At 45.1% G+C, this 12,559-nt stretch overlaps 1 protein-coding gene across 2 annotated transcripts in view; it reads right to left on the bottom strand.

Annotated features, from left to right (window-relative positions):
- BICRAL (BRD4 interacting chromatin remodeling complex associated protein like) overlaps positions 1 to 12,559 on the bottom strand; it is a 77,340-nt gene that overhangs the window by 13,321 nt on the left and 51,460 nt on the right. The gene's annotated exons all lie outside the window — the stretch shown is intronic.

The following is a 12,559-nucleotide window of genomic DNA, read 5'->3' as shown; positions in this document are numbered from 1 at the left end:
GCCTTCAGGTTAGATTACAAAACAATTTTCCCTGCCACATTGGAAGAACTGCAAAGAGTACCCTCTAAAGCCTCCAGGCACGCTGAGTCTTCTTGACACCATTCAGGGATGCAGAGTGCATTGACACCAGCTGCTTTCTTGCTCCTGGAACTCCTGTGTCCATGGTACTCAGATGCAGAGCTGAGCCTGGAGCTCAGTTTCTACCCCACAACAGTTTCTAGCTTCAGGAATGCTTTATCACACCTGCAAGGATTATGACCTTGACTATTCAGGGTCTGCAGGAATGCTGAGCACCCGGTCAGGGCCTAAGTGCCAACTCCAAATCTATTGTCAACACTCGCTGTTTGCTGTATAGATGATCTGAAGGACCTCTCACCTCTGCTGTCTGGGAGGTCTTTGGTTCATGAAATGACAGCCTTAGGTGGCAGGTAACTGGGAAATTCAACTGAATATTAGTCCGGGAAAAATATCGCTAGAAAAATTAATCTGATGTTTAAACTGTTATGTGCTTTTCTATAAATAAGGAAGATGAACTGGTGATGTTTAAGGGCTAACAAGTTCTAGCTCTAAAAAAATCTGTTATCTCTATAATGCATTTAAAGTGATAAACAGTTTCTGGGCTTCCTTGGTGGCTCAGTGGTAGAGAATCTGCCTGCAATGCAGGAGACACAAGTTCAATCCCTGGGATGGGAAAATCCCCTGGAGGAAGGCATGGCAACCCACTCCAGTATTCTTGCCTGGAGAATCCCATGGACAGAGGAGCCTGGCAGGCTAGAGTCCATAGGTTTGCAAAGAGCTGGACATGACTGAAGCGGCTGAGCACACACGCACGCACAATATAGGGTGGGTTTCTACACCACACCCAATTTTTAATCCTTTATGTCATTACTATTTCACAGTGCAGTAAGTTTTCAGTTTTTCCTTCAATTTTGTACACCAGCAGATGCTTAGCGTAACCATCTCCATGGGTGATGGCCTGTGACTTTGGCCTAAGGAGAAGTTTCCCACCAACCATTCACATGCGGCCGCTCACAGAACTGGGTAATGCCTGGTCACTAGACAACTAATGCAATTAACTAGATATGTTAATATTTCTGTTCTAAACAGCGAATTATGCTAAACAATGATCTATTTGGCTCCTTTTTCTAATACAAAAATGAAGAGGGATTTGACATCATCCAAGAGAGACTGGAGGAGATCATTACAAAGACGGAAATGGTCACCTTGCTCATCTTTCCATTAGCAGGGAAGCTTGGACCTGCATCTCTTAAGTCTACAGGCAATATTCATACGTTCTTAGTGAGAACACCACAGGGGAGAACCTCCCAGTCTTCACAGAGTTTCCCCTGGCACAGAACCCCACACTCTCCTACCGCAGAGAAGCCACAAGGAGGATGTCCATGTTGCAGGGAGGCCTGCGGCTTTCCTCACAAGTATTTCCAGCAGACAAGCACTAAGGGCCACCATGACCCAGTGGTTAGGACTCTGGACTTTCACTGCTGTGGCCCAGGTTCAACCCCCGGTTGGGGAACTGAGTTCCTACAAGCTGCAAGGTGTGGTCAAAAAAAAAAAAAAGAAAGGAAGGTACTACTTTGGATAAAAAACAAATAAAAGTTGGAAAAATGTGGTCTAACAGGGCAAGGCTATATTCTAGATGGGACTCTGAAATAACGAGATCAACAGATGAGTAGATGAACCAGAAGGAATACGTTCAAATGACCAAAGTCCTCACAGCAGTGCTGCCAGGACACATCTTTGGAATTCCTTTCAATAGGCCTAGTTCACATAAAACAGAAGAATTTCATCCTTATTGCTTAAGAGCATACAACTTTGAAAAACTGAATACGTAAATGGCACTACCCAGCCTGATCTCCCAACTTATTTATCAGTCATGACCCTGAATGACTCTTAGCTATTAAACAGACAAATAAAATTCATGCATACATAAGGAGTAAAACTAGGGAACTCTCCAGTAGTTCAGCGGTTAGGACTCCAAGCTTTCACTGCCGAGGGCTTGGGTTTGATCGCTGGTTGGGTACTAAGACCCCACAAGACGTCCAGCATAGCCAAAACAAAAAAAAAAGTTAAAAAGTACATAAGAAAAGCAAGGAAGAAATCATCATGAAAGTCAGGAGCAGGCTGGGGTTAGGGAGGCACACGGAAGGAGGAGGTGGTCTGTGCGGGTGCTGAGAACAGTCCATTTCTTGAGTTGTTACTTGCACAGGTATTTGTTTATAATTATTTGGTAACTGTACATTTATGTTTTCTTTATTTTCCTAAATATGTGTTTTCATAATATAGAAGAGTAACAAGAAAAAAAAATACCCTGAACAATCTAATCTAATGTCAAAGCTGCTTTCCAACTGTGATGTTGGAGAAGACTCTTGAGAATTCCTTGGACAGCAAGGAGATCAAACCAGTCAATCCTAAAGGAAATCAGTCCTGAATACTCATTGGAAGGACTGATGCTGAAGCTGAAGCTCCAATATCTTGGCCACGTGATGCGAACAGCCAACTCACTGGAAAAGACCCTGATGCTGGGAAAGAATGAAGACAAAAGGAGAAGAGGGTGACAGAGAATGAGATGGTTGGATGGCATCACTGACCCAATGGACATGAACTTGGACAAACTCTGGGAGATAGTGACGAACAGGGAGGCCTGGTGTGTTGCAGTCCATGAGGTCGCAAAGAGTGGGACACAACTTAGCGACGGAATGACAATAACAGCAAAGGGAATAAATTGCCGCTGTGTCTGAAAGCAAGGCTGCTCTCTGCAGGATGCCTCTCGTTTGAGCAGGTTCTGGTATGAGTGTTTTACAGGCCTCTTGCCCACCTGAGTTGGGGCTCAACACTGGCATCAGCGCATTTTCATCCTCCAGCTGCTGCCCGTGCCCCTGACTGTGTCCCTCTGCTAGGGACTGGAATGATCTCCCCAGCTGGTCCATGCTGGGTACCATGGAGGTTGGGTGGGCCAGGCTGATGGGAGAATGGCAATCCCCTGGGAATGCGGGTTACACCTCCATTCACCAGGTCTGTATGTTTGGAAAGCTCTGCTGCCCGACAGGCCCGCTCCGTTTCCAGATGTCACTGGTCACTTCCAGTCCTCTGATTTTCCGGGCAGGACTTTTGTCTGGTTCACTACTGAATCCCCAGCACCGGAAGAGGGCCTGACACCACAGCGAGCACAGGGTGAACCGCTGTCAGATGAAAACAAGTGAGTGAATTCCACGGCAGTGTAAGTTACAGGGGTCCCTACTTCCTCCTAGTCCAAAGCTCTCCCTAGCAGCCAACAACTTTCTGCCACTTCCCTCCCAGTTTAGGTTGCCCGCAACTGACAGTCTTTTCCAGAAATAAAATTTATCATTCTGGTCTTTTTTCCCTGAGCTCTAAGGAGAAAACTTTCTCTTGAAATATATTTTCTTTACAATAGAGAAGCTACTGAAGGCTATTTTCTTGCAAACTTGGCTCCAAGAACTCTGCTCACATCAGTGTATGATTTTAACTCTTTAGATCCTGCATTATCTTGATACCATGTGAATACAGAGAAATCCCCCAATGAATCAGAATACAGAATCTATCCCTACCCAGCTCTGTGGTACCCTTTGTAAGAAGCCCACAGCAAACTAGCAAGATTATAAGCATCAGGCGTCTGCTGAATGAGGGAGGCCACTGGGAATCTTCCCAGCCCACGCCCTCCTCTGGGAATTGCCCCCCACCGCCACAGAAATGGGTGGAGCCAGCGTGGTGGACACACACAGGGCTAGAGGATGTAGAGAGCCAGAATCCAGGGCAGGGGCACCTCTTCTTCCCGTGGAAAGTGCCAACCCTGCCAGTGAGCAGCTTCTCCCTCCTAGGGGTACCTTTCTTTATTTCGGCTCAGGGCGCACTTTTTCCTAATTTGAACAAAGGCTCTGTACAGAGCAGCAAGAGGCCCCATGCGGCTGCTCCCTCAGGTCACCCGTGACTGGCTCCTCTGGTCAAGGCTGACTGAACCACGGGTGGGCCAATCAGATGCTCTTGGAGTTGAGAATGGGGGGAGCAGGTGGGTACCTAAGAGCAGTCATTCTCAAGGGCAAGTTTGTAGCCTAATTGTACCAAGATCACCTTGGGGAGCTTCTGAAAGACAAAGTTTTGGGGTTCCATCCACAAAGATGGATTCAGAAATCCAATGTGGCGTTTAGGAATCCTTTATTAAACAAAGCTTTCCAGTGGATTCTGATGTATTCTGAAGGTGGGGAAACCACTGCATTTGCCAGTCTCTGTTTTTCTTTTTTCTCTTTTTCCAGTCTCTGTTAAATGGTTGGCAAATATTGTGACGTTGGCCTGGGCTGGCCACTTGGGGCCAGAAGAGGGAGAGGGGACCGTGAAGGAGAGAGGCAGGCACATGCCATCTTGGAGAGGCCAAAGGAACAGCAGAGAGCCTGGTTCTGAACCTTATAAAGAAGCTGTACTCCATGAGATGTTCTTTTTTGCTAAACAAGTTAGAGTGAGTTTCTGATAGTTGCAACCCAAAGTACCCTGACTAAGACATTTGGGCGTTCACTGTATACACCATACAACAGTAATCAAAGAGGGGGGCTGAAGGATACCACTACAGGCCTTGCCTTCTGAACATTTACCAGCCAAAGAACACCCAGGCGGGCCCAAACCCAGCCCATCAGTGCACCACAGTTACAACAGCCGATCTCAGGCCCTCAGGCCTGACCAGTAACCCTTTCTTTCTCTGGCTAGCTCCCTGCTCATTTTCCACTGAAGGCTATTTCATTGTCTTCAAACCTGTAAGCCAGGTGAGAATTCATTCCACCTTCTACCATCAAAGTATGACCTCACCTGATCCCCAGTCATCCCTTCTCCCTTCCCTGTTACAGTGGAAGAAGCATCTCCCCTTTTTTTTCTACAAAGAATCCCACTGATGCCCTGGAATTCATGTCCTTCTCCTTCCCAAGAGCTTTGGAAAAAAGGTCCAGGCTTTCCTGTATCTTATAAAAATCACCCACTGGACTCCACACATCCGTGGAGCTACTGCAGGGCCAGTTACTGTCATTTTTCTGGAAGCTGTCCATGCTCATCACCACACTCCTCATCTCCCCTCATCTATAATCTGGCTTCTGCACATATCACTCCATGGAAACAAATGTTACCAAGGTCAAAAACTGCCTCCCTGTTGCTAAATATGTCAGAAACATTCCCATCCTGACTTCCACCAGCCCCTCAGTGACACTCAACTCTATGGACCCCAGCTATCCCTGCCTGCCTCATTTTCCTTTCTTAGCTTCCAAACCGCCAAGACCTTTTGGTTTTTTTAGAATATTCTGAATCTCTTTGTCTTTCTGTGTCCACCCCCAAAGTGTTGAAGTGTGTTAGGGTTCTCTTCTGGTCACTCTTCCTTCTCTACTGACACACTCTTCCTGATGCCTTTCCTCCACTCTGGCCGCTTCCATCGTGATATACATGCAAGTCAGTCCTACTTCAGCTGGCATTTCACCCTCTGCTTCAGCATATGGAGCCGTCTCCCATACATCTCCGTTGTCATACAAGCACCTCATCCTTGACAAATATCCTAAACTAAACTCAGAACTTCCCTTCAAACCACGATGTCTTCCCCTGTTCTCTATTTCAGTGAACCTGGGTGTCACAGTCAGGAATCTCGGTTCAGTTCAGTTCAGTTGCTCAGTCATGTCCAACTCTTTGTGACCCCATGGACTGCAGCACACCAGGCTTCCCTGTCCATCTCCCAGAGCTTTCTCAAACTCATGTCCATCAAGTCAGGGATGCCATCCAACCATCTCATCCTCTGTTGTTCCCTTCTCTCACCTTCAGTTTTTCCCAGCATCAGGGTCTTTTCAAATGAGTCCGTTCTTCACATCAGGTGGGTAAAGTATTGGAGTTTCAGCTTCAGCATCAGTCCTTTCAATGAATATTCAGGACTGATCTCCTTTAGAACGGTCTGGTTGGATCTCCTTGCAGTCCAAGGGACTCTCAAGAGTCTTCTCCAACACCACAGTTCAAAAGCATCAATTCTTTGGCCCTCAGCTTTCTTTACAGTCCAACTCTCACATCCATACTTGACTACTGGAAAAACCAGAGCTTTGACTAAACGGACCTTTGTTGGCAAAGTAATGTTTCTGCCTTTTAATATGTTGTTTAGGTTGGTCACATAGCTTTTCTTCCAAGGAGTAAGCGTCTTTTAATTTCATGGCTGCAGTCACCATCTGCAGTGATTTTGGAGCCCCCAAAATAAAGTCTCTCACTGTTTCCATGGTTTCCCCCTCTATTTGCCATGAAGTGATGGGACCGGATGCCATGGTCTTAGTTTTCTGCATGTTGAGCTTTAAGCCAACTTTTTGGTTAAAAAAGTCAGGAATCTGTGTCACCCTTATTCCGCCACTCCAGCCAATCAATCAGAAATCCTGTCTAACCTGCCTAAAATCCATTTCACTTCTTGCCCTTTCTACTGCCGCCCAGGCGGAGTCGGTTTTCACTCTGTCACGCTGAGGCTACGACCCCATGATGGCTCTGTGACACTGCATCAGGGTCCTGTAGGATTTAGTGTCTGCTTACCTTTCCCACCGAAATCTTCATGCCTCACTTGAACCTGTTCTCCTTCCCCACAGAACCACATTCTCTTCCCTCCCCAAGGCCTTGCACTTGCTGATCCTACTGCCGGAACATTCTTGACTTAGACCCTCTCTTGCTGGATAACTTCCTTCTCCCTTAGGAGGGCTCAGTCAGAAACCACTATTTCATGGAAACCTGCCCCATCTGGGTGAGAGGCTCCTTTCTGGAGCCTGGAGCTCTGGGCTGCTCTCACTGGAGCACTGAGAATACTGGCCAGCTTGTCTGCTGCCTTCTGCCCTGCAACAGCCCATCGTAGCCCTGGGACATGGCCCAGGGCTGGCCGCGCAGGGGCTGACACACTGCTGAACGAATGAATCAACGAAGGAGACAGTACAGTGAGTGATTATACTGGTGGGCAGTATAAACAAACAGTGCAGAGAAGGATCAGTGGATGGGGTGAGAAAGGCTTCACTCTTTTAGAAGTCTGGATGCCCTGATGGAGGGAAAGCCGTCAGGCCAGACAGTAAAGGACATTCAGTGGATACCCATCAGCAGAGGCTTGGGGTTCACGGTGAGTCTGGCCTGTCTGGGGAACCATGAGGGGTCATGCCTGGCAACCTGAAGAGTTCAGCTTGAGTTCAGCTTAAGGGCTGGGCTGGGGGTTTGTACTTTTCTCCTGTGCAATGAGAAGCTCCCAGATGCTGTGGTTTAGGTCACTGAACAAATGTTTTGGGAAGATGAATGTAATGGAAACCAGACTTTTGGAAGAGGCTGAAGGCAGATTAATCACTCAGACAATGGTGACAGCCACCTAATGACAATACGAATGGGCCTTGGGAACCATCTACTCATTGGCCCTTCTTCCTGTTTGCACTTTAGAATCACGTGGGGAGCTTTTGAAAAATGCTAATGTCTAGAGCCTTTAATCCAGATCATTTAAGTCAGAATTTATGGGGGTAGCTATATTTTTACAAAGCTCCCCAGATGATTCTATGGCTTGGCTAGGGTTTCCTCATTTTCAAGGAAAACAAGGGCTCAGAATTTAAGATATGAACTTAGATCACAAAACCAGTCACTGGCAGAAGATGACCTGCAAGTGAGCTCTGATTGCTACTCCAACACTTGTTTTACCCATTATACTGCTGTCCCTCTTAAAGTCTAGCCCCAAGTATGGATGCAGAAAGCAGAGCAATGGGAGGCAGTGTGGTAAGACAGCTAGCAGGTGAAGTCTGCCTTTACAGCAATTCGCCCATGCTCTGAACCTCCAAGTCCTTGACTGCAAAATGGGAACAATAATGCTACCTGTGGCCCCAAGGTATGTACCAGTTGTTAATAATATTATTACTTTCATTGTTATTGGGAAGAATGGATGTGAGACATTCAAAGAAGAATTTGTAGGATTTAGTAACCTATTAAAAGTATAGAAGGAAAAGAAAAAAGCAAGAACATCTAGATTATGAAGTCTGAGTGTCTGAGCATTCAGTGGTTCCATGGTAAGGTAGGCAGGCTGAGCTGGATGCAGAAGGAATTAGGGAGGGGCAAGGATGGCTGGAGACTTCAGTGGTGACCACTCCAGAAATCTCTCACACAAAGCTCTCAGGGAATTTTAGTTAGTTACTTAGTTAGTAGGGGCTTCCCTGGTGGCTCAGAGGTTAAAGGGTCTGCCTGCAATGTGGGAGACCTGGGTTCAATCCCTGGGTTAGGAAGATCCCCTGGAGAAGGAAATGGCAATCCCCTCCAGTAATCTTGCCTGGATCTAAAGAGAGTTGGACTTACTTTGTTTACTTTTGTTTGATAGGCTAAACTCTTGAAAACTGCTTTAATCAGTGATTTGTAAAATATTAATCCACTCATGAGAATCCCAGGGACGGGGGAGCCTGGTGGGCTGCCATCTATGGGGTCGCACAGAGTTGGACACGACTGAAGCGACTTAGCAGCAGCAGCATTCATGAGAAAGCCTAAGTCCTGTAAATGACTCTTTGCGTGAAGAGATTTAAATTCACAGGGCTCCTTAGAGAAATGACTGATTCTAGGTGTGAGGCAAGGAAATCATAAGACACGCCTACAACATCTTGTCCCACAGAGTGCTCAAGGGAGGTGGGGGGCTGACAAAAGCACAGGAGGCACCTTACGCAGCCCTCGCCTCCACTGACCAGACGGGACAATTTAAGCATCAAGAGAATAAGGAAAGCAATAGATTGCAACATTAACTATCAAAGAAAATACACGGTATTTTAGAGAAATACACTAAAAAATTAGAGATGAACTTCTGTGTCTCGATAGCTTCAGAATAACACTGGGCAGGGAAGCCTGAGTCAGGTATGGATAACACAGAAGCAACCACGAGTGGGTAAGCCCTGAAGCTGGTTGAGCATGAGGGTTCAATATACTACCTTGTCTACTTTTGTTCATGTTTGAAGTTCCTCATAGGGACTCCCCTGGTGGCCCAGTGGTTAAGAATCCACCTTGCAATGCAGGGGACATGGGTTCAATCGCTGGTTGGCAACCTAAGATCCCATATGCCGTGAAGCAACTAAGCCCACGGGCACAACTACTGACCCTGTACGCCACAACTGAGTCGGTGCATGGCAACGATAGATCCCACATGATGCAATAAAGATTCTGCATGCCGCGATGAAGACCTGATGCAGCCAAACAAAGTAAATAAGGAAATAAATAAAATAAAATTCCCCAAAATAAGTAGTTTTAAAGTGAATGAAAAAACAAACTATGATGTCAGGACTTCCCTGGTGGTCCAGTGGCTAAGACTCCACACTGCCAACGTAGGGGGGCCTGGGTTCAACCCCTGGTCAGGGAACTAGGTCCCACATGCTGCAACTAAGACCTGGCATAGCCAATTAAATAGATTAAAAAGAAAAAAACAACTATGATTTCATAGTGTTATATGCACACATACACATATATACTGGAGAAGGCAATGGCACCCCACTCCAGCACTCTTGCCTGGACAATCCCATGGACGGAGGAGCCTGGTAGGCTGCGGTCCATGGGGTCGCTAGGAGTCAGACACAACTGAATGACTTCACTTTCTATTTTCACTTTCGTGCATTGGAAAAGGAGATGGCAACCCATTCCAGTGTTCTTGCCTAGAGAATCCCAGGGATGGGGGAGACTGGTGGGCTGCCGTCTATGGGGTCGCACAGAGTCGGACTCAACTAAAGTGACTTAGCAGCAGCAGCAGCTCACATATATACACAATGTGAGAAGAAAAGCTCTCTTTTTTGGAAAAATCTCAATCACTAACAGTAGATAGAATAATTAGAAAATCATTTTGCAATCACTAATGTAGTATCTATCAGTGAAGTCAGTGGCGAAAGGCTGAGAAACAAGAGGGTCACGTAGTCCCAAACACCGTCCCAGAGATAATGTCCTCCTGTACTGGTGTAAGATACTTTTGAATACCTCGAGGAGAAACCTGGCCAGCGGGGCCACGGGAACCAAGTGATCACCCATAAAGGGACAAACAAACATTGTATGCCAGCCGCTTGGCCAGGATCTAATCATGAGGAAACAGTCAGTCAGTGCTCTGAGGGCCACCCTTGAAACAACCGACCCAGGCTGCTATAGCCTAAAGAGACGTGACAGTAAGTGCTCAGTGCTTTCCAGAGTGAGGCATTGTCCTAAAGGGCCTTACTGGCTCAACAGGAAGAAATCTGATATAATGTTATTATACAAATGTTAAATTTCCTGGGCATGATAGTGATACTGAGGTTGTGTTGAAGAGAGTCTTTGTTTTTGGGAGATACTTGCTAAAGAATTTAGTGGTCAAGGCTCATGCCATTTTGCAACCTACTTTCAAATAGTTCAGAGGAAAGTGTGTGTGTGTATGTCTGTGTTTGGAGAGAGAACCAGAGACATCCAGACACAAACAGAACAAATGCTACAAAACATAAACAAGCAGTGGATCTCGGTGCAGAGGTTCACTGTACTCTCCCAACTTTCCTGTGGTTTTGAAAGTTTTCATAAAAGAAAAAGTGGGGCGGGGACTTAAGTTCACTCTTTAAGAAGCTGGTTAAACTAGAGGCAGCTGGGTGGCGGGCGACAGGAGGAAGGAAATTTTTCACTGTCGTACACAACTTTCTGTACCTTTTGAATTTTGAACCAAGTAAGTGTATTATCGATGGCAAAAAAAATACAGTTTATATTTAAGACTCGTTTAATATTAACACTTTATAGTATCAAAACTTGCTAAATGAAATTTCCCCAAGTAGATAAACATTGAAGGCCCTTGATAATGGTATTTTTGTTCCTTACAATGTTCTATAAGGTAATTTATACAGAAATTATAAAGTACAAGAGTCACTGTCCTTCTGGATTTCCTGGGAGTGTAAATGTTAGATGGCACCTCAACACTACTTTCCCAGCTTGTGCAGCCTCCGAGGTTATGTCCTCCTTATTCCACAATACCTGACATTTTAACTGTTCTGGAAAACCTAGAGCAGAACACATGGGGTATAATGCAAGATTTAGTTCCCAAGATTCTTTGACATTAAAGTCACAAAAAATTACTCTGGAGCTGCTGGAATATGCCTCTTGTTACCTTTGGATAATTGAAACTTTGGGGAGTTAGAGAGAGAGATTTTTCCCCCCTTCATTGAAGCATTATTGAAAAAAATGAAAAAGAAAGGAAATGACCATGCTGTGGCTGATTATGTATAATTAATTATAATAAACATAAAGTAGACCAATATATACAGATATCATGAGACCCTCAAGTTATCTAATTAAGTAAAAATGGGTATGGTAACAGGTACGGTGTGTTGCAGAGTTAAGTGTATATGTGACGTGTGCTGGATATGCAAAGGATGTCTCTGGGGGAAGAGAAAGAGAAAGAACACAGAAACACTGGTGGCCTCTGGTAGGGAAATCTGGAAGAGGAGGGTTTACTTTTCATTCTAAGCTATTTTGGAACTGTTTCTAATTTTTACCAATGGGAAGTTTTACTTTTAAAAAAAATGCATCAATATGTTGATAAATGCTTTCCAGGTATCACCTCCTCTACATGAGTAAATTTTTTAAATTAGAAGAAAACAGAGTATCTGTAATTCCATCACCCAAGGAACAGCTGTTAATGGAGTAGTACATTTCCTTTTAATCAAGTTTCTGAGTGTTTGGTAAGCAAGAGGGTTTTCTATTTTCTAGTTCACCATATTGTCTTTCATCATTTTTCTAAAATAGAAAGCAAACTGCTTATTAACTATTTTACAGTTAAATGTACATTTTAAATATTTCATGTTTAAATGTGCACTTAAAATGATTTTATAAGTGAAATTCACTCAGTCGTGTTTGACTCTTTGCGACCCATGGACTATACAGTCCATGGAATTACCCAGGCCAGAATACAGGAGTGGGTAGCCTTTCCCTTCTCCAGGGATCTTCCCAACCCAGGGATTGAACCCAGGTCTCCTGCATTGCAGGCAGACACTTTACCCTCTGAGACACCAGGGAAGCCCATGAATTAGTGATTATAAAACTATTTTCCATGTATTCTAGGATTGGGCAAATAAGCAAATATATTATGGGGCAGGCTTTTTCACTATTAGAAAGGGAAGGGAAAGGGAAGTCGCTCAGTCGTGTCCGACTCTTTGTGACCCCATGGACTGCAGCCTACCAGGCTCCTCCGTCCGTGGGATTTTCCAGGCAAGAGTACTGGAGTGGGGTGCCATTGCCTTCTCCAATTAGAAAAGGGAGTGACAAATATGGAAAAGGACACTTGAATAATGAATCTGGTGGTCCTGGATTAGAATTGAAGTATCAATATGAACTCTCTGTTTTTAATATAGATATAGATAATAGACAGCTACAGATGTTGTGTATGTGTAGATATATATAAGTCCCAATTGCGACAACGTCAGTAGCAGTGAATACGTAGTGCTCAGATCCTGGCTTCTAAGTATTGTTCTCCACTAGAAAGAACAAGGCCCCTAAAATGGTTGAATTCCAGGGCAGGGGCAGGAAAGTGAAAGATGAACATGCAACA

Source organism: Bos indicus x Bos taurus, chromosome 23, assembly GCF_003369695.1.
Source record: "Bos indicus x Bos taurus breed Angus x Brahman F1 hybrid chromosome 23, Bos_hybrid_MaternalHap_v2.0, whole genome shotgun sequence".
Taxonomy (NCBI): Eukaryota; Metazoa; Chordata; class Mammalia; order Artiodactyla; family Bovidae; genus Bos; species Bos indicus x Bos taurus.
Note: the sequence above shows the minus strand (reverse complement) of the source record. Positions and strands in the feature narration are given on the sequence as shown.